We start from the raw sequence: 17,137 nt of genomic DNA, 5'->3' as shown, positions 1-17,137 counted from the left end.
AAATTACCAATAGCATCGATTTTCTCTTTATAAGTGCAATTCCTTTTTCAGATACACGATATCCTAAAAATGCAACTTCTTCCACACAATATTCAGACTTAGCTATTTTCAAAGTAATGACTCCTGATTCTAATTTTGATATCACATCTCTTAACAGATTCAAATGTTTTTCCCAAATCTTTTCAGCGACCAAAATGTCATCAACATACACAATTCATTTTGAACTCACTTCATGTCTCCAGGCAGAATCCAGAGCTCTTATGAATTCAGCTACAGATACATGTAGCCCAAATGGCACCACGCAATACTGAAAACACTTACCACCATAAAAAATGTTGTGTACTTTCTAGAATTAATTTCAAGCGGCATCTGGTGAAATCCAGAGGTCAAGTTTAAACTATTCATGTGTCGTACATAATCAAATTTGTGTAATTTGTGAATGCTCTCAGGATGGTCATTCTCTCTGATAAGAAATTTATTACGATGTCTAGAGTCCAAAACAATTCTCACCCCACCATTTCTCTTACTTACCACAACAAAAGGATTATTGTAAGCACTCATACTTTCTCAATTACACCCCATGTATCCATTTTCTGAATTTCTTTCTCTACATCTTTCCTTTTTGAAAATCTTATATTATATGGCTTGAGAAAGAAAGGTTGATCATCTCTAAGGTAAAGTATGCACTAATAGCCTTTCACTTTCCATAGTTTTTCATGAAACACATTTATAAACTCCAATAACAAGTTCCAAAATTGTTCTTTTTTATGTCATTAAGAGTCATAGCTTCCCTTACCTTAGAATCTACTACACTTTCAAAATCCTGATAGCCAGTCTCATCAAAATCTATATTGTGAAATACTGCTACTCACCTTGGTTCACACTGTTTTGCAAATAGTTACAAGTTTTTGCACAGTTTAAGATACAGAAATTAGTTTTCATGTAAGTATTACTTTTAGGTTTCAAAATAAACAATTCTTAGCATCCCATCCAAAACAAGCCTCAACTTTCACTATCCAATCCATACTGAGAATTATATTTTCTTCCAGACTACGAATCACTAAGCATCCATGTTCTAAGGTTTTACCTTCTACACTACATTAAAAGTACCTGAGATTTTACCAGTGGCTCCTCTTATCTTTACACCTAAAATGGGTCTTTCTATAAAATTCTTACTATACTGGATGTTGTCTCTACATTGTTAAGCTATACCATGATTCAGGCTGCCTGTATCAATCAAACAGTTCCCTCCCCACCAGTCAATCTTTATCTTAGTGCAACAACATCCAAAATTTGAATCGTCATTTCTGTTTTTAGACACTTCATGCAAGCGATCACTTTCAGTTTCATCAAATACTACATCTACACTGTTTTTGCAGTGTTTTATCAGCTTTACTGGTATCATAGCATTACTCTGGTTACTCATGTTGTCAGGTAAAGATCGAACACTCTGAATCGATTCCATAACACAATAACATCACTTATTACAGAAGGAACAGAAAATATATTACTGTCAAAATTACATTTCTTTCACTTCATTCCACCAATTTGGACACAAATTTTGACTACCCATAGCTATCATATTCCAGAATGCACATTTATCTATGTTATCATCAATCTGATCACAACTAAACTTCAAAAAGTTTTCACCTTTTTTCTCTCGGCTTACAGATAACTCACCTTCACTGTTTGGATCATTACTCTGCATGACATTAATGAAAAACTGCTTTGACTGAACTGGCATTCCATGACTCTCACTTACATCATCACATGCATCACTTACCTTACCTGTATTCACAAATAACTCTGTAACTTCATTATTCTTAAACTAAAGAGAAACATCATCATCATCATTATTATCATGAAATTCTTCCAAAATTACTTCCACAATAACATCATTAATACCACAAGTTTCATCTCTATTAAAGTCACGCACCTCACCTACATTCATTTGCAGTAAGCTACCAGTCTCAGTCATTTCACAACTCTCATTCACATTTACATAAAAAATACCACCTAATTCAGATCCCATACAGTCCTCACCTGCTTTACATGTATCAGTAACACTGTTTTCTGACCAAGAGAAGAAATCATTACTACACACTACATCAAAATTCACATTACTCTCACATTCTGGTTTGTGATTAGTAGCTACATTACTATAATGAAACATAACATTCCAAAACTTTTGATCAAATAATAAATGATAAATCTGATATTCCTTCTGTTCAACTTCAGATATCTATGCCACATTATTAATATTGTTATTATTGTCTAATTGTTAGTGTAAATTGGGTGTGCTGTACTTGTTGTTTTTCCTTGCCCCAAAACTGTGGACATTCATTGAGGCAGACTGCCGTTTCCATAATAGTTGCCTCTATGATTGTTTCTCCTATTAAATTGCCCATGGTTACCCCCATTGTTCCTATTTTGCTGATGTTCAAAATTTCTGTCTCTATTACCATTTTGACCCTGATTGCAGTTAACACTATCTCTGTTTCTGTAGTTGATACCATTGTGATCTCTATCATTTTGATTGTTATGGTACATGCTTCTTTCTACTCCCCTATCCATCCTGTCAACATATCATAAAAATTGTTCAAGGCAATCATCAGGTTTGTGTACTAAATCCCATTGCAACCTTTCTGGTAATCTCTTTTTTAGTGCACCAATCAATGTCATTTCATCAAATGATTTGTCAAGATGTGTTAATTTCTAAAGTTGATTCTTACAAAAGTCTTTCAGTCATCCATATTCTGTAATTCAGAAATTCACTTTTAATTCTCGCTTGTTCAGCTTCTGGCCAAAATTTATTTAAAAAACTTTTTTTGAAACTTTGGTATGTTACCCACTGACTTAAATTTAGATTTACCCAAGACAAAGCTTCACCTTCAAGACATCTTTTAACAATTTAATCTCTTAGTAATCATTCATGCCCAACACAAAACTATCTCTACAGTGGTGTAGAAATTTCACTGGGTGTACATTGTATGATGGAAAAGTTTTTATAGGTTTGTTGGACCATGCAATACCATTATTTGAATACATATCATTGTCAATGCAATTTTACTGAACTAATAAAATTTTTTGATCTAAAACATTTACATTAGTTAACATACTGTTTTCAACATTTAAAATTTTTTGATCTAACCTACTAAAGTTCTGTTTCATTTTTTCCTCTACAACCTTCTGTTGAACTCTGACATCATTGACATTCTTCCCCTGTTGTGAAGATTGTGCTACTAACTCATTTTCCAAATTAATAAATTTATTTTCTAAGACATCGGCTTTTTTATTCATACTTTTTAATCCGTCTGACAACCTATTTTCTAGCTCCAAAACCTGATTAGTAAGTTGGTCTATTTGGTATTGTACCCTGTCCACTTCATCAGTGTTTTCAGATTGTATTAACATTAACTGATCAGTAATTGCAATCAATTTTGCCAACATAAGTTGTAACTCATTCCATGTAGGCTTTCACGGCCGGCGTCTTTATCAGTAAACTCTTCCGGGCTAAGTTGCTGTGGTCGATCTGTAGAACTTCTTCTCCCTGACGTTTCGTTCTCAACTACGGAGAACATCTTCCGAGGTGAGTCGACGACTCACCTCGGAAGATGTTCTCCATAGTTGAGAACGAAACGTCAGGGAGAAGAAGTTCTACAGATCGACCACGGCAACTTAGCCCGGAAGAGTTTACTGATCAGTTGTAACTGTTCTTTGCTAACTACACTTTCACTTGGTTCAAACATGTCTAGAGTACATGCTACAGCCTTCACTTCATCACCACTACCATCATCTCTATTCATTTTCCTAGTAATGACATGAGTCCACCAAAAATATTAATTTCACAAATAGTGTATACTTATCTTTTTTTTATATCCTTCATTGTACTTGTAAAGTCTTCTTTCAATTCGTCTGGTCTGTCATTGTTGATATTATCTTGTTGCTGTTGATACGACTTTGTTGGGCAGCTCTCAGGTCTTATTTTATTCAGTGACTGAAGTTCATTTACATAAAAATGTCACACACAAATAATTGTCCTTTCCTCCTCTGCAACAGACAAAACTTCATTATTAGTCAACAGATCACAGCTGAGGCCCACACTTGTCATCTTACCCTCCCACACATCAGACACATCACTATTAAATTTTTCTCAGTGTCTTCATTAGTTTTTAAAGCTCAGAGAGGCCTAAGACATACAAAAGAAAGAAATTTTACTTATCTTCATTTTCTCTTGTTGTTGTTGTTGGCTCCAAGTCTTATGCCTAGGGACACATTCTTGTGGCTCAAATTTTTATTTATAGCATTGTGGGATACTGATGACTAAATAACTGATGAAGATTTGCGTGTATTATTCTTTAATTTTATTCTTTGTCATATTTTTCAATATCACACTGTTTTTTACAATTTCCACTTAATATTCCAAATTACATTGTTAGTTTGATCATATGAATATGTCTGTCTCAATCAGAGGCATGCCCACTACCTCCTTACATTCTGCATTAATTACAATATTCCAAAGAGTTTACAAAGCAAAAGAATTAACAAACTTTCTTGAACAAAGAAGAATCACCAACAAGATATAACATTATTTTATAAATGAATCCAGAATAAATTTAATAATGAGTGTTGGATTGTGCAATTAATAATATGAATTTTAAGTATGCCAGAATTTCTAATTTAAAATATTTCTAAAACAAGAATAATTTCAACCATTAGTACATATCGATTGTAACAAATTAATTTCTTTTTATACATTTTATCCTGAAATGTAATACATTGTATAAAAAAAAACAAATGAAATTCTTTCAGTGAAACAGCCTAGAATGTTCACCTACACAAGTACTGACAGTATACATAGTATTAGTTATTTCTGTTAAAAAAAGGTAGAGTTAGAGGAGGATGTCCCATTACAACTTCCAGCCAGAGTTTGGGTATGCACATGGAGGACAATATTACTGTGAGGAGTTGGCAAAAATTTGCATGGTCCCTACATAACAGATACATGAGTTTAGGCATTTGCTGTGTGTTTCCCTGGGCGCATTGTGGTGCATTGTGTTCTTGTGCAGCTAGTGGTGCAAGTAGTGTGGGAGGTTGACTGCCAGGTGGCACAGGAGGTAGCTGCTGGAAGTGCCCATCTTGCATATGATTCTACCTGCCAGGGTTAAGAGGCACATGGACTGGGGTTTGAGGAGTGTTAACAATGTGAGAGCTGCCTAAGGAAAGAAGCTTGTGATGCTGAATAATACTCTAGACCTAGTTAGCAAGATGGAGTTTCTCCTCTAAAACAGCAGACTTGTGAAACAAGAGATGCTGTTGAAGATCAGACCACAATTTAACCAGCCAAAGGGTCCATAGAGTGACATCAGGTAGCACTTCAGGCATGACTTGGGTTTGAAGATGATGCCACAATTGAGGTGCAGTCCCATCCCAGAGTTGTACATCATGTTTAATGTAGTGAATATCTTTGACAGGAGGGCATGATACATGCTCGATAATTCAGGCCTGGCCTGTTGCATATTTATGTTGTTAGCGAGGATACAGTGGCAGGTCATTAATGAGGTCTGGCTCATCATGTAAGTGGCTACCAAAGCATATAAAGCATTCATCATATCTCAGTATTCCAAAGATGTCAAACAAGTTACTGATCAAGGCAAACCAAGGCAAACATATATTATTAATTAAATCATTTAGACATAGTTTCAGTTCATAATTAGAATAGCCACAATATTATAATATCAATAGAGTCTCTCTTTATTCTAGCAATGGAGATGCATATGTGACTTACCAAAATCCATGGGAGTCAAAGTTTCTCTTAGTTGTTACACACTTACAACTAATCAAAATGTTGAGAGGGAACATACATACTTATGTATGTACAAGTTATATCTAGATTTGTTCTTACACAAGAGACATTCTGCTTTCTAGTATTAGAAAATTCACTGTGATCTTTATGTCACAGTTGAGGAAATGAGTCACTTGTTCTACATATTGCCTGTTGTATATACATACTCATCACCAACACATTCTCACTCTATAGAGTAATGTACAACTATTTTCTTGGGGTGGTCTCATGTAGTGTATAATATAGATATTGTGATTTATATATAGCTTTTCTGTCAGTTCTGGTTAAATTGTGCGGCTGACTAACTATAGGCATAATGTGGCATAAGAAGATCCCTGACAGTTTGCAGTGCTGCTAACAGTTTGCAGTGCTGCTACCAGCTGTAAAGTGTGGAACACTAATGCCTGCAGGCAACAACAGCAGTCACCAACAGAGCTGTGACATCATGGAGGCATTGTCGAAGGGACATTTACAAAATTGATTATGTTATTGTTTCAGGTAGACATACAAAGCTACCACACCCAGCCCACTGCAGCTGTCAGAGATCAACTTATGCTGATTAAACTATAGTATCATAGATAATAGTCTAACAATGTAAGTATTTACAAGATAGATAGTTGTGGAAAGATAAATTTGTGAAGCAGTGACCAATGTTTACATGCAGAAAAGTGTCAGATTACCAGTATATATATGTACATTTGCTCTTTTCTTAAAATAACTTCCTCTTCACTGTCAGCTTAAATGTGAAGAGGAAGTAATATGTATGAGAAATTGAATTCCTTTTGGATATAAGTGTTTTGAAATGCTTATAGGATGTTATAAGTGGCTTTGTAAATACAATTCACTGCCAGTAAGTGTTCTCATTCAAAACCAACAGCACTCAATATACTGTATATTTATGGTATAGTCACCTGATTAGCTGGGTGGTAATGTGCTCGCTTCCCATGCAAGCAGGCCTGGGTTCAATGCCTGGCTGTGTTGGAGATCTTCTCTGCTCAGGTACCGGGTGTTGTGTTGTCCTCATCATCATTTCATCCTCATCACCGGTGTGTAGGTCACCCAATGAGGTCAGCTGAAATAAGACTAGCACTTGGCAGCCAAATACCCTGACTGGGGCCTCCCAACCAATGATGCCATATGCTCATTTCATTTTTTTCTGATATATAGCTGTACATATCTCTCACTCCATATACTGTCTAATAATCATGTGTACTCTGTTGTCATGTGTGACTCATAAATATATGTTGTTGTGGTCTTCAGTCCTGAGACTGGTTTGATGCAGCCCTCCATGCTATTCTATCCTGTGCAAGCTTCTTCATCTCCCAGTACCTACTGCAACCTACATCCTTCTGAATCTGCTCAGTGTATTCATCTCTTGGTCTCCCTCTACGATTTTTACCCTCCACGCTGCCCTCCAATGCTAAATTTGTGATCCCTTGATGCCTCAAAACATGACCTATCAACCAATCCCTTCTTCTAGTCAAGTTGTGCCACAAACTTCTCTTCTCCCAAATCCTATTCAATAGCTCCTCATTAATTACGTGCTCTACCTACCTAATCTTCAACATTCTTCTGTAGCACCACATTTTGAAACCTTCTATTCTCTTCTTGTCCAAACTAGTTATCATCCATGTTTCACTTCCATACATGGCTACACTCCATACAAATACTTTCAGAAATGACTTCCTGACACTTAAATCTATACTCGATGTTAACAAATTTCTCTTTCTCAGAAACGATTTCCTTCCCATTGCCAGTCTACATTTTATATCCTCTCTACTTCGACCATCATCAGTTATTTTACTCCCTAAAAATAGCAAAACTCCTTTACTACTTTAAGTGTCTCATTTCCTAATCTAATTCCCTCAACATCACCCGATTTAATTTGACTACATTCCATTATCCTCGTTTTGCTTTTGTTGATGTTCATCTTATATCCTCCTTTCAAGACATGGTTCCATTCCGTTCAACTGCTCTTCCAAGTCTTTTGCTGTCTCTGAAAGAATAAATATATATGCTTTGTAGTAAGATCATGACCAAATATAATTTTCCTCAAGTGGTGATATGAAATATTTCTCTAACAACATCATCAGAAACCTGGAATTAACCACAAATGGCATGGAAATAACACTCCGGATGATAAGTAATATGTACCAGACCAGTCTCTCCTGAATGTCTTCTTATACAAAGGAGCTTTTCTCATTAATGCAGGTAGGCAGCACAGAACTTGCTGGAGAATGATACATGAATAATTACATATTAGGGATATGAATATAATAGAGGGAAACATTCCACGTGGGAAAAATATATTTAAAACCAAAGATGATGTGACTTACATACGAAAGCGCTGGCAGGTCGTTTGTGTTTTTATCAACTTGCCAGCGCATTCGTGTGGTAAGTCACATCATCTTTGTTTAAAAATATAATTTCATATTAGCATTGATATATGTAAGCAATAAATTACAAATCTCACTCACTAAAAATTATGATTCTTTGTGACTGTAAAATCCATGTTTTACAAATACCTCTTAGTAAAATGATGATTAAATCACATGATGATTAAATCACATTTTTGTATATCATGTCTCATAGATGAAAGTAATGTTGAGGAAATGTGGAAATTGAAACAGTCAGCAATACTGTTTACAACATGTGTAGACTTCCCACCAAACAGCTGTCTGTATCTGTGGGTAGTATATCTCATGTAAATTCCATAATTAAGTAGGTATAATGTGAAGTAATAATGTAAGTCCAGTGTAAGTCAATAATATATGGTTACAAAATGACACCTGGTCCTAATCCAGAAGTGGTATTTGGTAAGAAGTGAATACAACTGTGAAGCTGTGCAAAACGTCACAAAGATGATGTGACTTACCAAACAAAAGCACTGGCATGTCGATAGACACACAAACAAACACAAACATACACACAAAATTCAAGCTTTCGCAACAAACTGTTGCCTCATCAGGAAAGAGGGAAGGAGAGGGAAAGACGAAAGGATGTGGGTTTTAAGGGAGAGGGTAAGGAGTCATTCCAATCCCGGGAGCGGAAAGACTTACCTTAGGGAGAAAAAAGGACAGGTATACACTCGCACACACACACACATATCCATCCACACATATGATATTTAAAGACAAAGAGTTTGAACAGAGATATCAGTCGAGGCGGAAGTGCAGAGGCAAAGATGTTGTTGAATGACAGGTGAGGTATGAGTGGCGGCAACTTGAAATTAGCGGAAGAGCAAGTTACCATCTCCGGAGTTCGGATGGGTTGGTTTTAGTGGGAAGCATTTAAAAAAAAAAAATATATATACATATATATATATATATATATATATATATATATATATATATATATACGGCCTTGCTGTGCTGGTACTGCGAACGGCTGAAAGCAAGGGGAAACTACAGCCGTAATTTTTCCCGAGGGCATGCAGCTTTACTGTATGATTACATGATGATGGCGTCCTCTTGGGTAAAATATTCCGGAGGTAAAATAGTCCCCCATTCGGATCTCCGGGCGGGGACTACTCAAGAGGATGTCGTTATCAGGAGAAAGAAAACCGGCGTTCTACGGATCGGAGCGTGGAATGTCAGAACCCTTAATCGGGCAGGTAGGTTAGAAAATTTAAAAAGGGAAATGGATAGGTTGAAGTTAGATATAGTGGGAATTAGTGAAGTTCGGTGGCAGGAGGAACAAGACTTCTGGTCAGGTGACTACAGGGTTATAAACACAAAATCAAATAGGGGTAATGCAGGAGTAGGTTTAATATTGAATAGGAAAATAGGAATGCGGGTAAGCTATACTACAAACAGCATAGTGAACGCATTATTGTGGCCACGATAGATACGAAGCCCACACCTACTACAGTAGTACAAGTTTATATGCCAACTAGCTCTGCAGATGACGAAGAAATTGAAGAAATGTATGATGAAATAAAAGAAATTATTCAGATTGTGAAGGGAGACGAAAATTTAATAGTCATGGGTGACTGGAATTCGAGTGTAGGAAAAGGGAGAGAAGGAAACATAGTAGGTGAATATGGATTGGGGGACAGAAATGAAAGAGGAAGCCGCCTGGTAGAATTTTGCACAGAGCACAACATAATCATAACTAACACTTGGTTTAAGAATCATGAAAGAAGGTTGTATACATGGAAGAACCCTGGAGATACTAAAAGGTATCAGATAGATTATATAATGGTAAGACAGAGATTTAGGAACCAGGTTTTAAATTGTAAGACATTTCCAGGGGCAGATGTGGACTCTGACCACAATCTATTGGTTATGACCTGTAGATTAAAACTGAAGAAGCTGCAAAAAGGTGGGAATTTAAGGAGATGGGACCTGGATAAACTAAAAGAACCGGAGGTTGTACAGAGATTCAGGGAGAGCATAAGGGAGCAATTGACAGGAATGGGGGAAACAAATACAGTAGAAGAAGAATGGGTAGCTTTGAGGGATGAAGTAGTGAAGGCAGCAGAGGATCAAGTAGGTAAAAAGACGAGGGCTAGTAGAAATCCTTGGGTAACAGAAGAAATATTGAATTTAATTGATGAAAGGAGGAAATATAAAAATGCAGTAAGTGAAACAGGCAAAAAGGAATACAAACGTCTCAAAAATGAGATCGACAGGAAGTGCAAAATGGCTAAGCAGGGATGGCTAGAGGACAAATGTAAGGATGTAGAGGCCTATCTCACTAGGGGTAAGATAGATACCGCCTACAGGAAAATTAAAGAGACCTTTGGAGATAAGAGAACGACTTGTATGAATATCAAGAGCTCTGATGGAAACCCAGTTCTAAGCAAAGAAGGGAAAGCAGAAAGGTGGAAGGAGTATATAGAGGGCCTATACAAGGGCAATGTACTTGAGGACAATATTATGGAAATGGAAGAGGATGTAGATGAAGATGAAATGGGAGATATGATACTGCGTGAAGAGTTTGACAGAGCACTGAAAGACCTGAGTCGAAACAAGGCCCCCGGAGTAGACAATATTCCATTGGAACTACTGACGGCCGTGGGAGAGCCAGTCCTGACAAAACTCTACCATCTGGTGAGCAAGATGTATGAAACAGGCGAAATACCCTCAGACTTCAAGAAGAATATAATAATTCCAATCCCAAAGAAAGCAGGTGTTGACAGATGTGAAAATTACCGAACTATCAGCTTAATAAGTCACAGCTGCAAAATACTAACACGAATTCTTTACAGACGAATGGAAAAACTGGTAGAGGCCAACCTCGGGGAAGATCAGTTTGGATTCCGTAGAAACATTGGAACACGTGAGGCAATACTGACCTTACGACTTATCTTAGAAGAAAGATTAAGGAAAGGCAAACCTACGTTTCTAGCATTTGTAGACTTAGAGAAAGCTTTTGACAATGTTGACTGGAATACTCTCTTCCAAATTCTAAAGGTGGCAGGGGTAAAATATAGGGAGCGAAAGGCTATTTACAATTTGTACAGAAACCAGATGGCAGTTATAAGAGTCGAGGGACATGAAAGGGAAGCAGTGGTTGGGAAGGGAGTAAGACAGGGTTGTAGCCTCTCCCCGATGTTGTTCAATCTGTATATTGAGCAAGCAGTAAAGGAAACAAAAGAAAAATTCGGAGTAGGTATTAAAATTCATGGAGAAGAAATAAAAACTTTGAGGTTCGCCGATGACATTGTAATTCTGTCAGAGACAGCAAAGGACTTGGAAGAGCAGTTGAATGGAATGGACAGTGTCTTGAAAGGAGGATATAATATGAACATCAACAAAAGCAAAACAAGGATAATGGAATGTAGTCTAATTAAGTCGGGTGATGCTGAGGGAATTAGATTAGGAAATGAGGCACTTAAAGTAGTAAAGGAGTTTTGCTATTTGGGGAGCAAAATAACTGATGATGGTCGAAGTAGAGAAGATATAAAATGTAGGCTGGCAATGGCAAGGAAAGCGTTTCTGAAGAAGAGAAATTTGTTAACATCCAGTATTGATTTAAGTGTCAGGAAGTCATTTCTGAAAGTATTCGTATGGAGTGTAGCCATGTATGGAAGTGAAACATGGACGATAACCAGTTTGGACAAGAAGAGAATAGAAGCTTTCGAAATGTGGTGCTATAGAAGAATGCTGAAGATTAGATGGGTAGATCACGTAACTAATGAGGAAGTATTGAATAGGATTGGGGAGAAGAGAAGTTTGTGGCACAACTTGACCAGAAGAAGGGATCGGTTGGTAGGACATGTTCTGAGGCATCAAGGGATCACCAATTTAGTATTGGAGGGCAGCGTGGAGGGTAAAAATCGTAGAGGGAGACCAAGAGATGAATACACTAAGCAGATTCAGAAGGATGTAGGTTGCAGTAGGTACTGGGAGATGAAAAAGCTTGCACAGGATAGAGTAGCATGGAGAGCTGCATCAAACCAGTCTCAGGACTGAAGACCACAACAACATATATATATATATATATATATATATATATATATATATATATATATATATATATATATATATATATATATATATATATATATATATATAATGGAAGGAAACATTCCACGTGGGAAAAATTATATATAAAAACAAAGATGAGGTGACTTACCGAACAAAAGCGCTGGCAGGTCGATAGACACACAAACAAACACAAACATACACACAAAATTCAAGCTTTCGCAACAAACTGTTGCCTCATCAGGAAAGAGGGAAGGAGAGGGGAAGACGAAAGGAAGTGGGTTTTAAGGGAGAGGGTAAGGAGTCATTCCAATCCCGGGAACGGAAAGACTTACCTTAGGGGGAAAAAAAGACAGGTATACACTGGCGCACACGCACATATCCATCCACACATACAGACACAAGCAGACATATTTAAAGACGAAGAGTTTGGGCAGAGATGTCAGTCAAGGCAGAAGTGTAGAGGCAAAGAAGTTGTTGAAAGACAGGTGAGGTATGAGTGGCGGCAACTTGAAATTAGCGGAGATTGAGGCCTGGCGGATGACGAGAAGAGAGGATATACTGAAGGGCAAGTTCCCATCTCCGGAGTTCGGATAGGTTGGTGTTGGTGGGAAGTATCCAGATAACCCGGACGGTGTAACACTGTGCCAAGATGTGCTGGCTGTGCACCAAGGCATGTTCAGCCACAGGGTGATCCTCATTACCAACAAACACTGTCTGCCTGTGTCCATTCATGTGAATGGACAGTTTGTTGCTGGTCATTCCCACATAGAATGCATCACAGTGTAGGCAGGTCAGTTCGTAAATCACATGGGTGCTTTCACACGTGGCTCTGCCTCTGATCGTGTACACCTTCCGGGTTACAGGACTGGAGTAGGTGGTGGTGGGAGGGTGCATGGGACAGGTTTTGCATCGGGGGCGGTTACAAGGATAGGAGCCAGAGGGTAGGGAAGGTGGTTTGGGGATTTCATAGGGATGAACTAACAGGTTACGAAGGTTAGGTGGACGGCGGAAAGACACTCTTGGCGGAGTGGGGAGGATTTCATGAAGGATGGATCTCATTTCAGGGCAGGATTTGAGGAAGTCGTATCCCTGCTGGAGAGCCACATTCAGAGTCTGGTCCAGTCCCGGAAAGTATCCTGTGACAAGTGGGGCACTTTTGTGGTTCTTCTGTGGGGGATTCTGGGTTTGAGGGGACGAGGAAGTGGCTCTGGTTATTTGCTTCTGTACCAGGTCGGGAGGGTAGTTGCGGGATGCGAAAGCTGTTTTCAGGTTGTTGGTGTAATGATTCAGGGATTCCGGACTGGAGCAGATTCGTTTGCCACGAAGACCTAGGCTGTAGGGAAGGGACCGTTTGATGTGGAATGGGTGGCAGCTGTCATAATGGAGGTACTGTTGCTTGTTGGTGGGTTTGATGTGGACGGACGTGTGAAGTTGGCCATTGGACAGGTGGAGGTCAACGTCGAGGAAAGTGGCATGGGATTTGGAGTAGGACCAGGTGAATCTGATGGAACCAAAGGAGTTGAGGTTGGAGAGGAAATTCTGGAGTTCTTCTTCACTGTGAGTCCAGATCATGAAGATGTCATCAATAAATCTGTACCAAACTTTGGGTTGGCAGACTTGGGTAACCAAGAAGGCTTCCTCTAAGCGACCCATGAATAGTTGGCGTACGAGGGGGCCATCCTGGTGCCCATGGCTGTTCCCTTTAATTGTTGGTATGTCTGGCCCTCAAAAGTGAAGAAGTTGTGGGTCAGGATGAAGCTGGCTAAGGTGATGAGGAAAGAGGTTTTAGGTAGGGTGGCAGGTGATCGGCGTGAAAGGAAATGCTCCATCGCAGCGAGGCCCTGGACGTGCGGAATATTTGTGTATAAGGACGTGGCATCAATGGTTACAAGGATGGTTTCCAGGGGTAACAGATTGGGTAAGGATTCCAGGCGTTCAAGGAAGTGGTTGGTGTCCTTGATGAAGGATGGGAGACTGCATGTAATGGGTTGAAGGTGTTGATCTACGTAGGCAGAGATATGTTCTGTGGGGGCTTGGTAACCAGCTACAATGGGGCGGCCGGGATGATTGGGTTTGTGGATTTTAGGAAGAAGGTAGAAGGTAGGGGTGCGGGGTGTCGGTGGGGTCAGGAGGTTGATGGAGTCAGGTGAAAGGTTTTGCAGGGGGCCTAAGGTTCTGAGGATTCCTTGAAGCTCCGCCTGGACATCGGGAATGGGGTTACCTTGGCAAACTTTGTATGTGGTGTTGTATGAAAGCTGACGCAGTCCCTCAGCCACATACTCCCGACGATCAAGTACCACGGTCGTGGAACCCTTGTCCGCCGGAAGAATGACGATGGATCGGTCAGCCTTCAGATCACGGATAGCCTGGGCTTCAGCGGTGGTGATGTTGGGTGTAGGATTAAGGTTTTTTAAGAAGGATTGAGATGCAAGGCTGGAAGTCAGAAATTCCTGGAAGGTTTGGAGAGGGTGATTTTGAGGAAGAGGAGGTGGGTCCCGCTGTGATGGAGGACGGAACTGTTCCAGGCAGGGTTCAATTTGGATGGTGTCTTGGGGAGTCGGATCATTAGGAGTAGGATTAGGATCATTTTTCTTCATGGCAAAGTGATACTTCCAGCAGAGAGTATGAGTGTAGGACAGTAAATCTTTGACGAGGGCTGTTTGGTTGAATCTGGGAGTGGGGCTGAAGGTGAGGCCTTTGGATAGGACAGAGGTTTCGGATTGGGAGAGAGGATTGGAGGAAAGGTTAACTACTGAATTAGGGTGTTATGCATGGACAAATATCCATGCATAATTAAGAAAAAACAATGCAACAATGCAATTTATTGTGCATCTGCTCAATTAGAGCCAATCTTTACAAACACCTTTGTTTGTTTACATCCATAGTTATAAATTCAGTTTATACTGAAGTGCAGGGAGCATGTCATAATACAATAAAATATCATCAGCTACAAGAACCTTTATTGTGTGAATATTTGCGATGAAATATAATCAGGTGACTAACGTTTAAAGTAATACACAATTCATAGAGGCTTAAACTTGTTTAAATTGGAGAGTCATGCTAGGTTTGATAAATTTAACCACGGATATTAACTCAATACATCTGCACAGTGTGATAATATACTGATAAGTGAATAGGCATGTATATAATGTGAAAAAAACATACTTGCATGTTTCAATAACCTTTCATAAAATTAATTTATGTTTGACCCAATAACTCATAGAACACCAGGGCAAAAAGAGAGTAATATTGTTATAATTGTGTTTTATCTCAATTGATGCCTGATCACAAGAACTTTCATGTTCCGCAAAACTTCTGTTATACATCTATTGTTTTGATTGTGGGACAGTATACCATATAATGGCACAGTTTTTTGTTTCAAAACAGTGCCTGATATCTGAATATTTTGGAGAAGCAAAGATAAAATACGAAACACAGCAGTCAGACTGCTTGTAATTTGGGGTATCCACTCCACTCTAACTAATCAGTATTTCATATCACTCAACAATATAATTACAAATTAAGTTTCTTTGCAGAATGTTAGACATAATACATTACATTAACTCATAAACAGTCTTAAAAAGTGACATGTGATATGTGTTTATTTCTTCATATAAAAGTTTCATTGACTGAATTCACTAAATAAAGTTGCTTGGATTTCAAGTAAAACACTGATAATCAAGAGATCAACCACTCAAAATCAACTTGATCCATATAGTTTGCTAGACATTCAGCAACATGATACACATGGGTTGTACTTAGTAGCTCATTCGCAGAAGCTAGTTTACTAGGCTGCATTTCATTTCTAATGTTAACTCGTGTAGCAGTATCAATGTACTCAGTGTAAACAATAGAAGTGTATAAAGAGTGTTTTTCATATCAGCATATCAGTAGATATTTGAGTGTAAATGCATTTTTCACATAATATTGTAAACTTCAAAATGTAAATATTGGCAGCTCTACTCCTTCACTTAGCATGTAGTTACATGAATTATAAACTTGTAGACTGCATAAGTAAAATACATAATTGTAATGTAAGCCTTGTGACTTAAGTTTGATCAGTATAACATATCATTCTCAAAACATTAGTATGATTTTACAGTGTATTACTGAAACTAATAAGACTGTACAAATATGAAAAAATAAAGATAAGATGAAGAAAAGCTTTCATATTGGAAATAGAAAGTCAGAAGTAAATATCACATGCCTGGGACCCTTGTGCATGCCATAGAAATAACACACAAAGTTGCTGACATTCCCCAGGAACATAGATTGTTCAACATAGCATAAATTCATTTGGTATGTGCACATAGATGGCTTCCAAGAATTAAGTGTATGAGTGTTGATATATGTAACAAAACAAGAAAATAATTTGTTCTCTCATTAACACATTGTGCATCACTATGCTTTCTTAACTAAACAATTTTTCAGGTGGTTTCTTCAGTCACTGAACTATCACACATCATGGTACTTTACTTTTGTATTCTACTGTTAATCTATAGCATCCATCATCTACTTGATCTGCCTCAGTGTTAACTTCATCAGCTTCAAAGCAATCCCTCATCTGCATGAACTAACCACCCCCTCAACCCCCCTGCCCCCCTGTCCACCCTTTCTCCTGATTGGATTGGTATGGTACTGTTTGAAGAGTTCAACTTTTTTTTTTTTATTTGAGAAGAAAACTCTCTTTTTGGTTCAGTAAAAACTAGCTCTTTCTTGGATCAGTAGAGTCCCACCTTATATTTACAATCCAATCCATTCCCAGAATAAGGTTCTCATTCAAACCTGAAATAACAAGACAGCCCTAAACAAAAGTTACATGATTAATCTTAAACTTTAGCATGACTTGTGTCTTCAC

Source organism: Schistocerca americana, chromosome 3 (genome assembly GCF_021461395.2).
Source record: "Schistocerca americana isolate TAMUIC-IGC-003095 chromosome 3, iqSchAmer2.1, whole genome shotgun sequence".
In the NCBI taxonomy this organism is placed as follows: domain Eukaryota; kingdom Metazoa; phylum Arthropoda; class Insecta; order Orthoptera; family Acrididae; genus Schistocerca; species Schistocerca americana.
The sequence above is the reverse complement of the archived record's forward strand: the minus strand, read 5'-3'. Positions refer to the sequence as shown.